This window comes from Physeter macrocephalus, chromosome 7 (genome assembly GCF_002837175.3).
Source record: "Physeter macrocephalus isolate SW-GA chromosome 7, ASM283717v5, whole genome shotgun sequence".
Classification (NCBI taxonomy): Eukaryota; Metazoa; Chordata; class Mammalia; order Artiodactyla; family Physeteridae; genus Physeter; species Physeter macrocephalus.
In genome coordinates, this window is record NC_041220.1 from 80,108,249 (window position 1) to 80,119,764 (window position 11,516).

General features: G+C 40.8%; 2 protein-coding genes across 7 annotated transcripts in view; both read left to right on the forward strand.

The window, feature by feature from the left end:
• Positions 1-11,516, forward strand: part of TLR1 (toll like receptor 1) — a 41,461-nt gene continuing 29,945 nt past the window's right edge. Inside the window, exon 1 of one of the 5 annotated variants that reach the window (XM_024117856.3) lies at positions 1-85. The gene's annotated coding sequence lies outside the window, so the exon portion shown is untranslated. Of the gene's footprint in view, positions 86-128; positions 213-11,516 lie in introns of those variants that run through there. The other 4 variants (XM_024117853.3, XM_055086099.1, XM_028492057.1 and 1 more) reach the window with 4 other exon arrangements.
• TLR6 (toll like receptor 6) overlaps positions 6-11,516 on the forward strand; it is a 26,017-nt gene continuing 14,506 nt past the window's right edge. Inside the window, exon 1 of one of the 2 annotated variants that reach the window (XM_055086098.1) lies at positions 6-85. The gene's annotated coding sequence lies outside the window, so the exon portion shown is untranslated. Of the gene's footprint in view, positions 86-160; positions 213-11,516 lie in introns of those variants that run through there. The other variant, XM_007102306.3, reaches the window with a different exon arrangement.

Here is an 11,516-nt window from a genome sequence, read left to right on the forward strand (position 1 = left end):
CACCTCCTTCCCCAGGCTGCAGGGGTCGCGGCCGCGCTTCCGACCACCCTTGGGGAACTTGGCTTTTCCGGCTTTGTGCCTCCGGGTGAGCTGGAGGGTCGCCCACCCCCACCCAAGGCGGGACTCGGGGTTCTCCGGATCCCTTTCCTTCCTTTAAAAGCGCCCAGGAAACCCCGCAGACAGTTTCACCGAGAAGGGGCCGCTCAAGTTCAGTAAGAGTTTGCGATCCCCTGGGGGTGCTTTAAACAGCTTTGTCTTACCCTGTTTGTGGGAGTGTAATTTGATTTAAAACCAATCAACCGAATAAAAATACTTTCTAGAAGGCCAGTTTAGAAATGCGGATCAAAATTCAAATGTATTAGCTTTGGCCCAGGAATTCCACATCTGCGAATTGTACTAAGTAAACAGTCAAATGTGCAAATATGTATGTCCAAGGATGTTTATTGTGGTTGTTTCTGCCGGGGAAAATAACGCAGAAATAATCTGTCCCCCAGTAAAAAGATTGGTGAAGTAAACTATGGTAACTTCAAACAATCGGATATGCTATAGTCATTAATTATAACTGTACATCCAATTTGTTGATATGGAAGGAAGGCGGGCCATAGCCGAATATTAACTTGAGAGCAAGGGCAGCTTACAAAAGTGTATATATAGTCTAAACCTATTCTTGTGAATATGTATATGTATTGTAATTTTTTGTATAAAGTTTAGGGAAAATTTAATTTTTAAAACAGTGATTCTTTCTGAGTTCTGCCATTGTGAGTGTTAGCAAATTGTATTCCAGGTGTGACAGGTGTGTTTTGGTGTACCACAGACACAAACACCATTGCCTGTGACTTCTGTGCCTGCCTAGGGCATAGCAGATACCTTTGCCACACCTGCCTCTCCTTGCCCTGCTGAAAGGCAACAGCCCAATCAGGCATTCCTCCCCTTGTTTTTAAATTTAAATTTAAATTTTATATTGGAGTACAGTTGATTAACAATGTTGTGTTAGTTTCAGTTGTACATATACATGTATCTATTCTTTTTCAAATTCTTTTCCCATTTAGGTTATTACAGAATATTGAGCAGAGTTCCCTGTGCTATACAGTAGGTCCTTGCTGGTTATCTATTTTAAATATAGCAGTGTGTACATGTCAATCCCAAACTCCTAATCTATCTCCCACCACTCTTCCCCACTGGTAACCATAAGTTCGTTCTCTAAGTCTGTGAGTCTGTTTCTGTTTTGTAAATAACTTCACTTGTATCATTTTTTTTAAGATTCCTTATATAAGTGATATCATATTTGTCTTTCTCTTACTTCACTTAGTATGTAATCTCCAGGTCCATCCATGTTGAGGCAAATGGCATTATTTCATTCTTTTTAATGGCCGAGTAATATTCCATTGTATATATGTACCAAATCTTCTTTATCCATTCATCTGTTGATGGACATTTGGGTTGTTTCCATGTCTTGGCTCTTGTAAATAATGTTGCTATGAACATTGGGGTGCATGTATTTTTTTTGAATTAGAGTTTTCTATGGATATATGCAAAGGAATGGGATTGCTGGATTATATGGTAACTCTATTTTTAGTTTTTTAAGGAACCTCCATACTGTTTTCCATAGTGGCTGCACCAATTTACATTCCCACTAACAGTGTAGAAGGGTTCCCTTTTATCCACACCCTCTCCAGCATTTATTATCTTTAGATTTTTAACACCATTCTGACTGGTGTGAGGTGATATCTCATTGTAGTTTTGATTTGCATTTCTCTAATAATTAGTGATGTTGAGCATCTTTTCATGTGCCTCTTGGTCATCTGTATGTCTTCTTTGGAGAAATGCCTATTTAGGTCTTCTGCTAATTTTTTGACTGGGTTGTTTGTTTTTTTGATATTGAGGCACATGAGCTGTTTGTAAATTTTGGAGACTAGTCCCTTGTTGGTTGTATCATTTGCACATATTTTCTCCCATTCTGTGAGTTGTCTTTTCATTTTGTTTATGGTTTCCTTTGCTGTGCAAAAGCTTTTGAGTTTAACTAGTTCCCATTTGTTTATTTTTGTTTTTATTTCCATTACTCTAGGAGATGGCTTGAAAAAGATATTGCTGCGATTTATGTCAAAATGTTCTGCCTAAGTTTTCCTCTAAGAGTTTTATAGTATCTGGCCTTACATTTAGGTCTTTAATCCATTTTGAGTTTATTTTTGTGTATGGTGTTAGAGAATGTTCTAATTTCTTTTTTTATTTTACATGTAGCTGTTCAGTTTTCCCAGCACCTTTTTTTTTTTTTTTTTTTTTTTTTGTGGTATGCAGGCCTTCCTCTGTTGTGGCCTCTCCCGTTGCGGAGCACAGGCTCCGGACGCGCAGGCTCAGCGGCCATGGCTCACGGGCCCAGCCGCTCCGCGGCATGTGGGATCCTCCCATACCGGGGCGCGAACCCGGTTCCCCTGCATCGGCAGGCGGACGCGCAACCACTGCGCCACCAGGGAAGCCCCCCAGCACCATTTATTGAAGAGACTGTCTTTCCTCCATTGTAGAGTCTTACCTCCTTTGTTGTAGATTAATTGGCCATAGGTGAGTGGGTTTATTTCTGGGATTTCTATCCTGTTCCGTTGATGTATATTTCTGTTTTTGTGCCACTACCATACTGTTTTGATGACTGTAGCTTTGTAGTGTGGTCTGAAGTCAGGGAGCCTGGTTCCTCCAGCTCCGTTTTTCTTTCTCAAAATTGCTTTGGCTATTCAGGGCCTTTTGTGTCTCCATACAAATTTTAAGATTTTTTTGTTCTAGATCTGTGAAAAATGCCATTGGTAATTTGATAGGGATAACATTGAATCTGTAGATTGCCTTGGATAGTATAGTCATTTTGACAATATTGATTCTTCCAATCAATGGTATATACAACATGGTATATCTTTCTACCTGTTTGTGTTGTCTTCGATTTCTTTCATCAGTTTTATAGTTTTAGGAATACAGGTCTTTTGTCTCCTTAGGTAGGTTTATCCAGTTTTCTTTCTCCTTTGACCCAAACTGTACCTTTACAATAAGAGACTATCAATCAAGCAACAGGTTTTGTTGCCAACTGCTAATTATGCCCTTTTACTCAAATGTTGCTGCTTCAAGCCCACCTGGTTTATTTCAAAACTTTAATTTTTGGCAATGTAAGCAATTTTTATTTTAAAAACTCAGGAGTAGTTAAAATATATAGAAAACTAGAGAATAATATTGAGACAGGCTGGGACCTGGGACCTGGGACCATTTACTGCACTGCTTGCACCTGGACACACGTCTCCTCAAGCAACAGAATACAAAGAAACTATGAGGGACTAAAGATAGCTGCATGCATGTGCAGTTGGGGCAAAATATGAGCAATAAGATACAAAAAAGCCAAAACCCAACTGCCATTTCTGAAGTGCCAGGAGCAAAAGCAGGGTCCTGAGCATGATCCCTGCATGCAGCACCACCAGGGGGGTGGGCAAATTACCTAAGCCACCCTCCAGCCCAACCCACCAATCTGCCCTCACCCTCACCCCATTTAAGGGACCAGCTCACCCACCTTGGGGATCGAGCAAGGGCACCTGTTACTTGTTTTCAGTCCCTCGTGCTACAGCACGAGTCCCCATAAAGCCTTGCCTGAATTCCTCGTCTGGCCTCTTAGCAATTGCTATTGATTAAAGGGTCCAAGAACCCAGGTTGGGAACAATATGACAAATACTTATGTGTGTGAAGAAAAGTAGAGAACGGTATGACAATATGTACATTTAACAAATTTTATTTTTTGCCACATTTATTTTAGAACCTTCTTTTAAAAAGAAAAAAGTTACAGATATGTTTGAAACCCTGTTCCTCCTAGTCTCCACCTTCTCCGGAGGTAATGGTAACGAGTATCCTGAGGTTGTGGTGCATCCTTGCCACTCATCGTTCTATTACATTTGACTGCACATATCCTCATTCATCAACACTATATAAAATTGTTTTTCAGTGTTTTAAAATGTTATAAATAACATCCTGTACACTTGTTTACTCAACATTATATTTTTGAGAATCATTCATATTCATACATGTAGCTCTAGTACATGCATTTTTAAGTCTTCATGGGATTCCATTGTATGAATGTGCCACAATTTATCCAATCCCCACACAATGGACATTTAGTGTGTTTCATGTTTCCCTATTACATGTTGTTACATGTGCTGAATGCCAATATAGTGCTATCTACTATATTGCATATAGAGCTGCAACGGTCAACTTCGTATACGTTTTCTTATATCCCAGGCTAGAAATGGAATAGCCAGTTTACCGTCACTAGATATTATGAAATCGTTCTACACTGTGGTCCCAACCATTCATTAAACAAAAATTTTTTGAGACTGCGCTACGTACCTAAAACTGATCTAGGTACTAGGGATGAAATAAGGAGCAGAGCAAAGTCCTGCCCTCCAAGAACTTATATTCTTTTGCAAGGCAGATAAACCCTAACTAGATAATGTGCCAGGTGGTGGAATAAAGCAGAATATGGTCTATAGGGTCTAGGAAATGATGGGCGGGAGCAACTGTGGTCAGGGAAGGCCCTGCAGATAAAGCGGCACTTCAGTGTAGACTTTAAGGAAGTGAGGGAGTGAACAACGGTGATATGTGGGGACAGTTTCAGGCAGGGGGAACGGCAGGAGCAGTGTAGGAGCATGCTTGGTGTGCTCACAGAATGGTAAGATGGCCATTGTGGCTGGAGCAGAGGGAGGATGGGGCAGAGTGGAAGAAGATGAGGCCACAGAGGCACCGAAGACTGAGAGATGGGGCAGACCAGGCAGTGCCTTGCAAACCATGGTAGGGATTTGGCTTATGCTTTGAGAAGCAAGGGAATCCTTACAGCTTTTGAGTAGGAGTGTACCATGATTTTAATTGGGTTGGGATGGGGTTGGGGGCGGGGGTGGAGGGAAAGGTAGAGCCAGATAGACCAATTAGGAGTCCACTGCAGTTACCCACATGAGGGAGTTGATGGTTTGGCCTCGTGGGAGTGGTGGAGGGCATGAGAGCAGTTTTGCTTGTGGATATATTTTAAAGAAAAACTCAACAAAATTTGCTCATGGATTGGGTGTGGAGTTTGAGCAAAAGAAAGAAGTCTCAAATTACTCCAAGGAATTTAGCCTGCAAGAATAGAAGTATCATTTACTGAGATGAGGAAGGATGCAAAAGGGATAGGTTTGGGGTTTGAGGTAGATGGTGGATGGACCTAGAGATTATCATACTAAGTGAAGTAAGTTAGAAAGAGAAAGACAGATACCATATGATATCACTTATATGTGGCATCTAAAATATGATACAAATGAACTTATTTATGAAACAGAAACAGACTCACAGACATAGAAAACAAATTTATGTTACCAAAGGGGAAAGGGGGTGGGGGAGGGATAAATTAGGAGTTTGGGATTAGCAGATACAAACTACTTATATAAAATAGGTAAACAACAAGTCCTACTGTATAGCACAGGGAACTGTATTCATTATCCTGTAATAAACTGTAATGGAAAAGAATATGAAAAAGAATATATATATATATATAGAGAGAGAGAGGGAGGGAGAGAGACAGAGGGTTTGAGAAGATGGGAGGAGAATAATTGGAGATAGTGAGTAAAACAACTTTTTCAAGGATTTCTGGTGTAAAGAGGAGCAGAGAGGAAGAGGTTGTGGGTTCAGAGGAGGGTTTTGTTTTTTTACTATGAGAGAAATTGTAGCATTATATGCTAATTGGAATCATACATTAGAGCAAAAAAATGATGATGCAACACAGAGAGTATAATTGTAAAGGGATTTCCTTGAGTAGATAAGCAGGAGTGAGGTTCAGTGCTTAATGGGGAGGAATTGGCTCGACACAGAGAGTTCATTCAGGAGAACAGAGGAAAGCACAGATAGAACAGGGACAAGTAGGCGCTAGTAGAATTTTGGAGGGAAGGTGTGGAAATGCTCTTCTGGCTGCATTAATTTTCTTCCTGAAAAATGAAGCATCAGCAGCTGAAAGTGAGGAAGGAAAGGAGGTGTCGGAAGCATAAGAGGAGGACGGGTAAGACAGTGAGAGTGAATGGGCTAGGGAAGGGGAACAAAAAGGATAGTAGGATCGCTTCTCCCTCTTGAGGTTGGGACCCAGTCATGAATTTCAAGTGAGACAGTCAGCATGGGTGTGTATTTTCTCCAACTATGTTCAGCTGGTCAGGCTCAATATAGTCCAGTGGCGAGTTGGATTTAACCTGGGTTGAGGAGAGAGGAGTAAGGTAGCTGAGGGTGAATTCAGAGAGCTGATTAAAAGGGTGGACCATGATCTTTCAGTCCAGTGCAGTGGGACTGGGGAATTGTTGGCATCTGAGAGAAAGAGTTAGAGGCGCTAGTTGAAAAGCGGGATGCTGGCAAGAGAGGTTATGGAGAGAGCACAGCCATTGGTCATAATAATATGTAGGGTACAATAAGGGAATGCATGGCTGAGGTAGGTTTCAGGACAAGCTCATTAGAAGAGAGAATATCAAAGAACTAAGAAGCCAGGGGAATGAAAGAATCTCTACATAGCTACTGAAATCACTAGAATTATGACAGTGGACTCAGTTGGACTCAGACAGTGAATGGTGCAAAAATACTCAGTGAATGAGGGAGTGATGGGCCTGTGGGTGACTGCAACCAGGAGGGGTAGGTTTCAAGGGTTGGAGGGAAGAACAGTGATCTGGAAGTAGCAGTGAGAGTTGGGGAAACCTGCATCACCTCCAGGCCCTGAGGTGTGAGGAAAAGAGAGACCACTGGAGACCACTAGAGGGCGCGGTGTTCAGGATGGCGTTTAGGTCTCAGGGCGCCCTGACCCTCACTGGGTTGGAGTGGAATCACCTGAAGAGCTTTCAAAATAATACTGATGGGGCTTCCCTGTGGGGCTTCCCTGTGGGGCTTCCCTGGTGGCGCAGTGGTTGAGAGTCCGCCTGCCGATGCAGGGGACACGGGTTTGTGCCCTGGTCCGGGAAGATCCCACATGCCGCGGAGCGGCTGAAAAGAAAAAAAACAAACCCAAAATAATACTGATGTCTGGCCCCATCCTAGACTATTTAAGTCAGAATCTCTGGACATGTATAAGAGGTCCTGTTTCCTCACATTGTGACCAACACTTGGTATCATTAGATGTTTTAATTTTTGTCCATCCCAGGGGTGTACAGTGGTGTCTCCTGGTTGTCTTAATGTTATCCTGTTATCCATTTGATTATATCCTTTGCTAATTCCTACCCCCGCCCCCATTGGGTTTGTTAGCCATTTTATTAGTGATTTGTAGGAATTCTTTATATATTTCAGATATTAATCCTTTTGTAGTGATATGTGTTACAAGTATCTTCTGGAATGTGTTTTGTTTTTTCTTTTTAATTCAGAAGATTTTGGTTTTAATATTAATATTTAATATCTAAGTTATCAATTTCATTTCTAGTGGTTTGTATATTTTATGATGCTGATCATTTTTATATAACTTGTTTCAAAGCTGTTGGTAGGCAATTGATATTTTTTTATTGATTTTCCAGGGAAAGAGAAGTTTTTTTAAAGAACAAAAATCATTAAAGTAATGTCTTGCTTCTGTTTGTATGGGGACGGTATATTTGCTGGCTTTAGACTATTTTACTTATCCCACTATAATGCTATTTTATTTTTTAAAAATAAAAGTAATGCATGTACATAGTAAAAAAAACAAATCAAACAGGACAAAAAAGCATAAAATGATGAGTAAAAGTATCTCCCTCCCTTGGTTCTTTGGCTCAAAGGTAACAGTTTCTTAAGTATCCCCTCAGAAAAAAAGATTTTTATGCCGATGTCAGCATAAGTATGTAGACCCTTGTGTTAGATGCCTGTGGCTGCCATAACAAATTCCCACAAATCTTGTGGCTTAGAACAAGAGAAATTTATTCTCTTACACTTTTGGAGGCCGGAAGTCCAAAATCAAAGTGCTGGCAGGGCTGCCAGCTACTGGTGATTCCAGGCATTCCTTGGCTTGTGGCTGCAGAATTCCAATCTCTGCCTCTGTTTTCACCTGGCCTCTTCCTTTCTCTGTGTGTGTGTGTGTCTCTCCTCTGTGTGTGCCTTACTCCTGGCAAGAAGATAACCTGTGCAGATGTCTGAGGGACCAGATTTTATGCAAATGCTGAAACACTCTCCATACTCTTCTGCCCTTTGCTTTTCTTCATTTAATAGTCTTTCCACCTCGGCATAAAAAATGTGAGGCTTGCATAGAATTCTAAAACTCCTTACTATAATGACTTGTCTTCTATGGAAATCACTATTCCAGACGCTTTTTATTTATTATCTTCCCAAAAAAGTCACAAGCACTCCCATTTTGTGGATGAATAAATGGAGTCTTTGAGGTTAAGCCACTTGCCCAAGGCCATACAGCTAGGACATGGCATTTGGAGGACTTCTGCCCAGCACTGTCTGTTTGTTTGTTCCACTGCCATGCCATCTTGCACATTACCTGACTTTTGTGGGTTTTGTCATCTCCTTAAAGACATTTCTTAGAATTCTAACGGCCTCAACAAGAATAGCCTCTTTGTTACCGAAAACCAGCATTATTATGCAATACCCTAATGAGCGTTTGTGACCAAATGCTCATAAACATTTTGTCACTGTGTGATGTGACCAAATCTGCAGCAATGTATGTGTGCTTATTTCTTTCTTTTTTTTTTTTTTTTTGTGGTATGCGGGCCTCCCTCTGTTGTGGCCTCTCCCGTTGCGGAGCACAGGCTCCGGACGCGCAGGCTCAGCGGCCATGGCTCACAGGCCCAGCCGCTCCGCGGCATGTGGGATCCTCCCAGACCGGGGCGCGAACCCGGTTCCCCTGCATTGGCAGGCGGACGCGCAACCACTGCGCCACCAGGGAAGCCCCTGTGTGCTTATTTCTTAAAGACTTTGGCTCAGTGTTGTTTGAAATTCCCTCAAACCCATAGCTGGTTCCTTTCTCTTCTGCCTGTTTCACAAAGCTGGCTTCCCAGGGTCACAGGCACCCACTACACTCTAGCCGTCTCCTCTGCTCATTCAGCAGAGATCCAGCCACTCCTTGTTGACCCTCCTCAGGCCTGCGAAGGCTTCCCGTTATGTTTGATGAGTAAGAATGAACAGTAAGAAGTTGGCCTTTCCTTCCTCCTGAAAGCAGAAGTGATTCTAACCCTGATGTCCAACTTTGTCGTGGGTCAGACTGTACAGTCTTAACTTGTTTTTTTAACAATGAAATAATGCCAAGCAATGGGATTAATTATAGAATGATTATTTAACTCATATGTTCAGTTCTTTACAGAACCTCAGTTAAGGGAAAGTCTTGGGAACAGGGTATCCTGGCTGCCTGAAGTATCTGGTTAATCAGACATCCTCTTTTTGTATCATCAAGCTTTGTTGATATTGTTCTAAAATTATTCTAAATGGCCTTTAGAAAATTGATTTTTAATTAGTCTTGCAGGATCTTGGTGGTATTTATTATTTTAGAATTAAAAATGAAAACATCTAACAATACCAAATGTTGGTCAGAACGTGGAGAAACAGGATGTAATTTCCCCCGGGTGTGGTAACTATTAAACTTTCCTTAAAAGTTGATTTTTTAAAAAACAGTTCTTGAACCTAAGTTCATTTTATTTTAAAGTATCCCATCCAGCTAAAATAATGCTTCAAAACTGATTGATCATGGTAGTTGCAATTATATTGGAAATATTAAAAATGGTGATAAAACAGGCAAAGTTCAATAACTTTCCATTGTGGTGACAATTTAACATTCAGGCTGCAAACTTTTACAGATAAATATCACCTTAGAAAAACATTTTTCTTCACACTGAAATTGTCATAAGCTGCGTGATCATATGAATTAAAAAATTTGATTACTGTTTTAATCTGTAGCCCAGAAAAACCTACTGACCACATGCTTTGCTCAGGACCTTTGAAGGGGAAATTCGTGTGCAAGGGTAATTCCAGTAATGTCCGACAGATGGCGCAAACCGTTTTTATGGTATTGCTTTACTTGAACTAAGGGCTTGCATTTTGTCAAGCACTTATTTTTCCGTGCATTTAGAAGTTATTTCTCTTCTGAGAAAGAAATCTTGGTAAGTAAGAAGCCTTTTGTGGCTTTTTCAAATTATAGAATAATTACTTCAAATAAGCAAGAAAATGCTAACGATTGTATAGGAAATAGGTAGTTTCTTTTAAGTTTTTGCAAAATGATTTTAAGGTTGTTTATTTTTTTGATGTTGCAAGCGTTCTTTTTATTAGACAAGAAAGATAAAGATATGGCTATCTTGAAAGATATAAAAATAACTAGCACTTGTCATAGTTAAGGAAAAAACTAACTGATGTTATTTCTTTCTGCTGTTTTTGTCTACTACATTTTTTCTTTTCACCTTTTCCTAGTTCCTTGTTTTCAGTAAGGTTTACAGTAGTTTGTGCTGCTGATATGGCACCTATCACGTTATGTATTTTTACCACAGACGTGAGTGTTTGATCCTTCCTGTCACATGGTTCTATAATTGTTTATTTGTGTCTGTCACTAATTTATAAGCTTTTGAAAGCAGGGATTATGCCTGTGCTATTCGTACTTATATCCCCAGCACTGGACGTCTGGGGCAGTTCTGGCACATAGTACACTCTGAATAAACATTTATTAAATGGAGGAAGTGGCGGGGACTGGCCCAGAACTTACCTTATTCAACTTTCTCACCTAAGCTTTGACAAATAAAACAGTATTTCTCTTGCATATTTGTTGATTTGATTATGGAATTGCACGTTTTTCCGGTCTTTCCTTTTTCGTAGTTTTTATTTTCATAGATCCTGTCCATCATTTTCTTTCTTGATATAGAGCTTCTTCCATCTGTCTCCCACACCCACACCTTTCATTTGATGCATTAAAGAAAAAAAACAAAACAAAAAACCTTTTACCTTTTATCTCTTCCACTTCCTTTAAAAAAAAAAAGTTGTGACCTCTGTAATCTTCCGCTCTCTCTTTTTGCCTCCCTCCATATTTTCTTTTTCTTAAATAGAGAAGCTCCTGGCTTAAATGTAAACACTAGGAAACGCTTGAGGATATAAATGATCGGGGAGGAATATTTGTGTTTTGGAGGCAGGGTGATATACAGGAAGCTGATCAACTTTCCCACGTAGTGGCTAAGCTTCAGTCCCCTGAACACAGACACCATCCAGAGACCTCTGAGTGGGTTACTTGTTACTCAAGTAACGTTTACAGCAGGTCTGTCTAAGTTGAGATTCAGCCCAATATCACAAGTTTCATTTAGATGTTATACACTATTTTGATTTAATATGATTTTTGTGTGACTGGACGTTATTCATATTATTATTATTATTATTATTTTTTTTTTTTCCCCCATTGCGCGGGCCTTTCACTGTTGTGGCCTCTCCCGTTGCGGAGCACAGGCTCCGGACGTGCAGGCTCAGCGGCCATGGCTCACGGGCCCAGCCGCTCCGCGGCATGTGGGATCCTCCCGGACCGGGGCACCAACCCTTGTTTCATGCATCGGCAGGCGCGCTCCTCACCC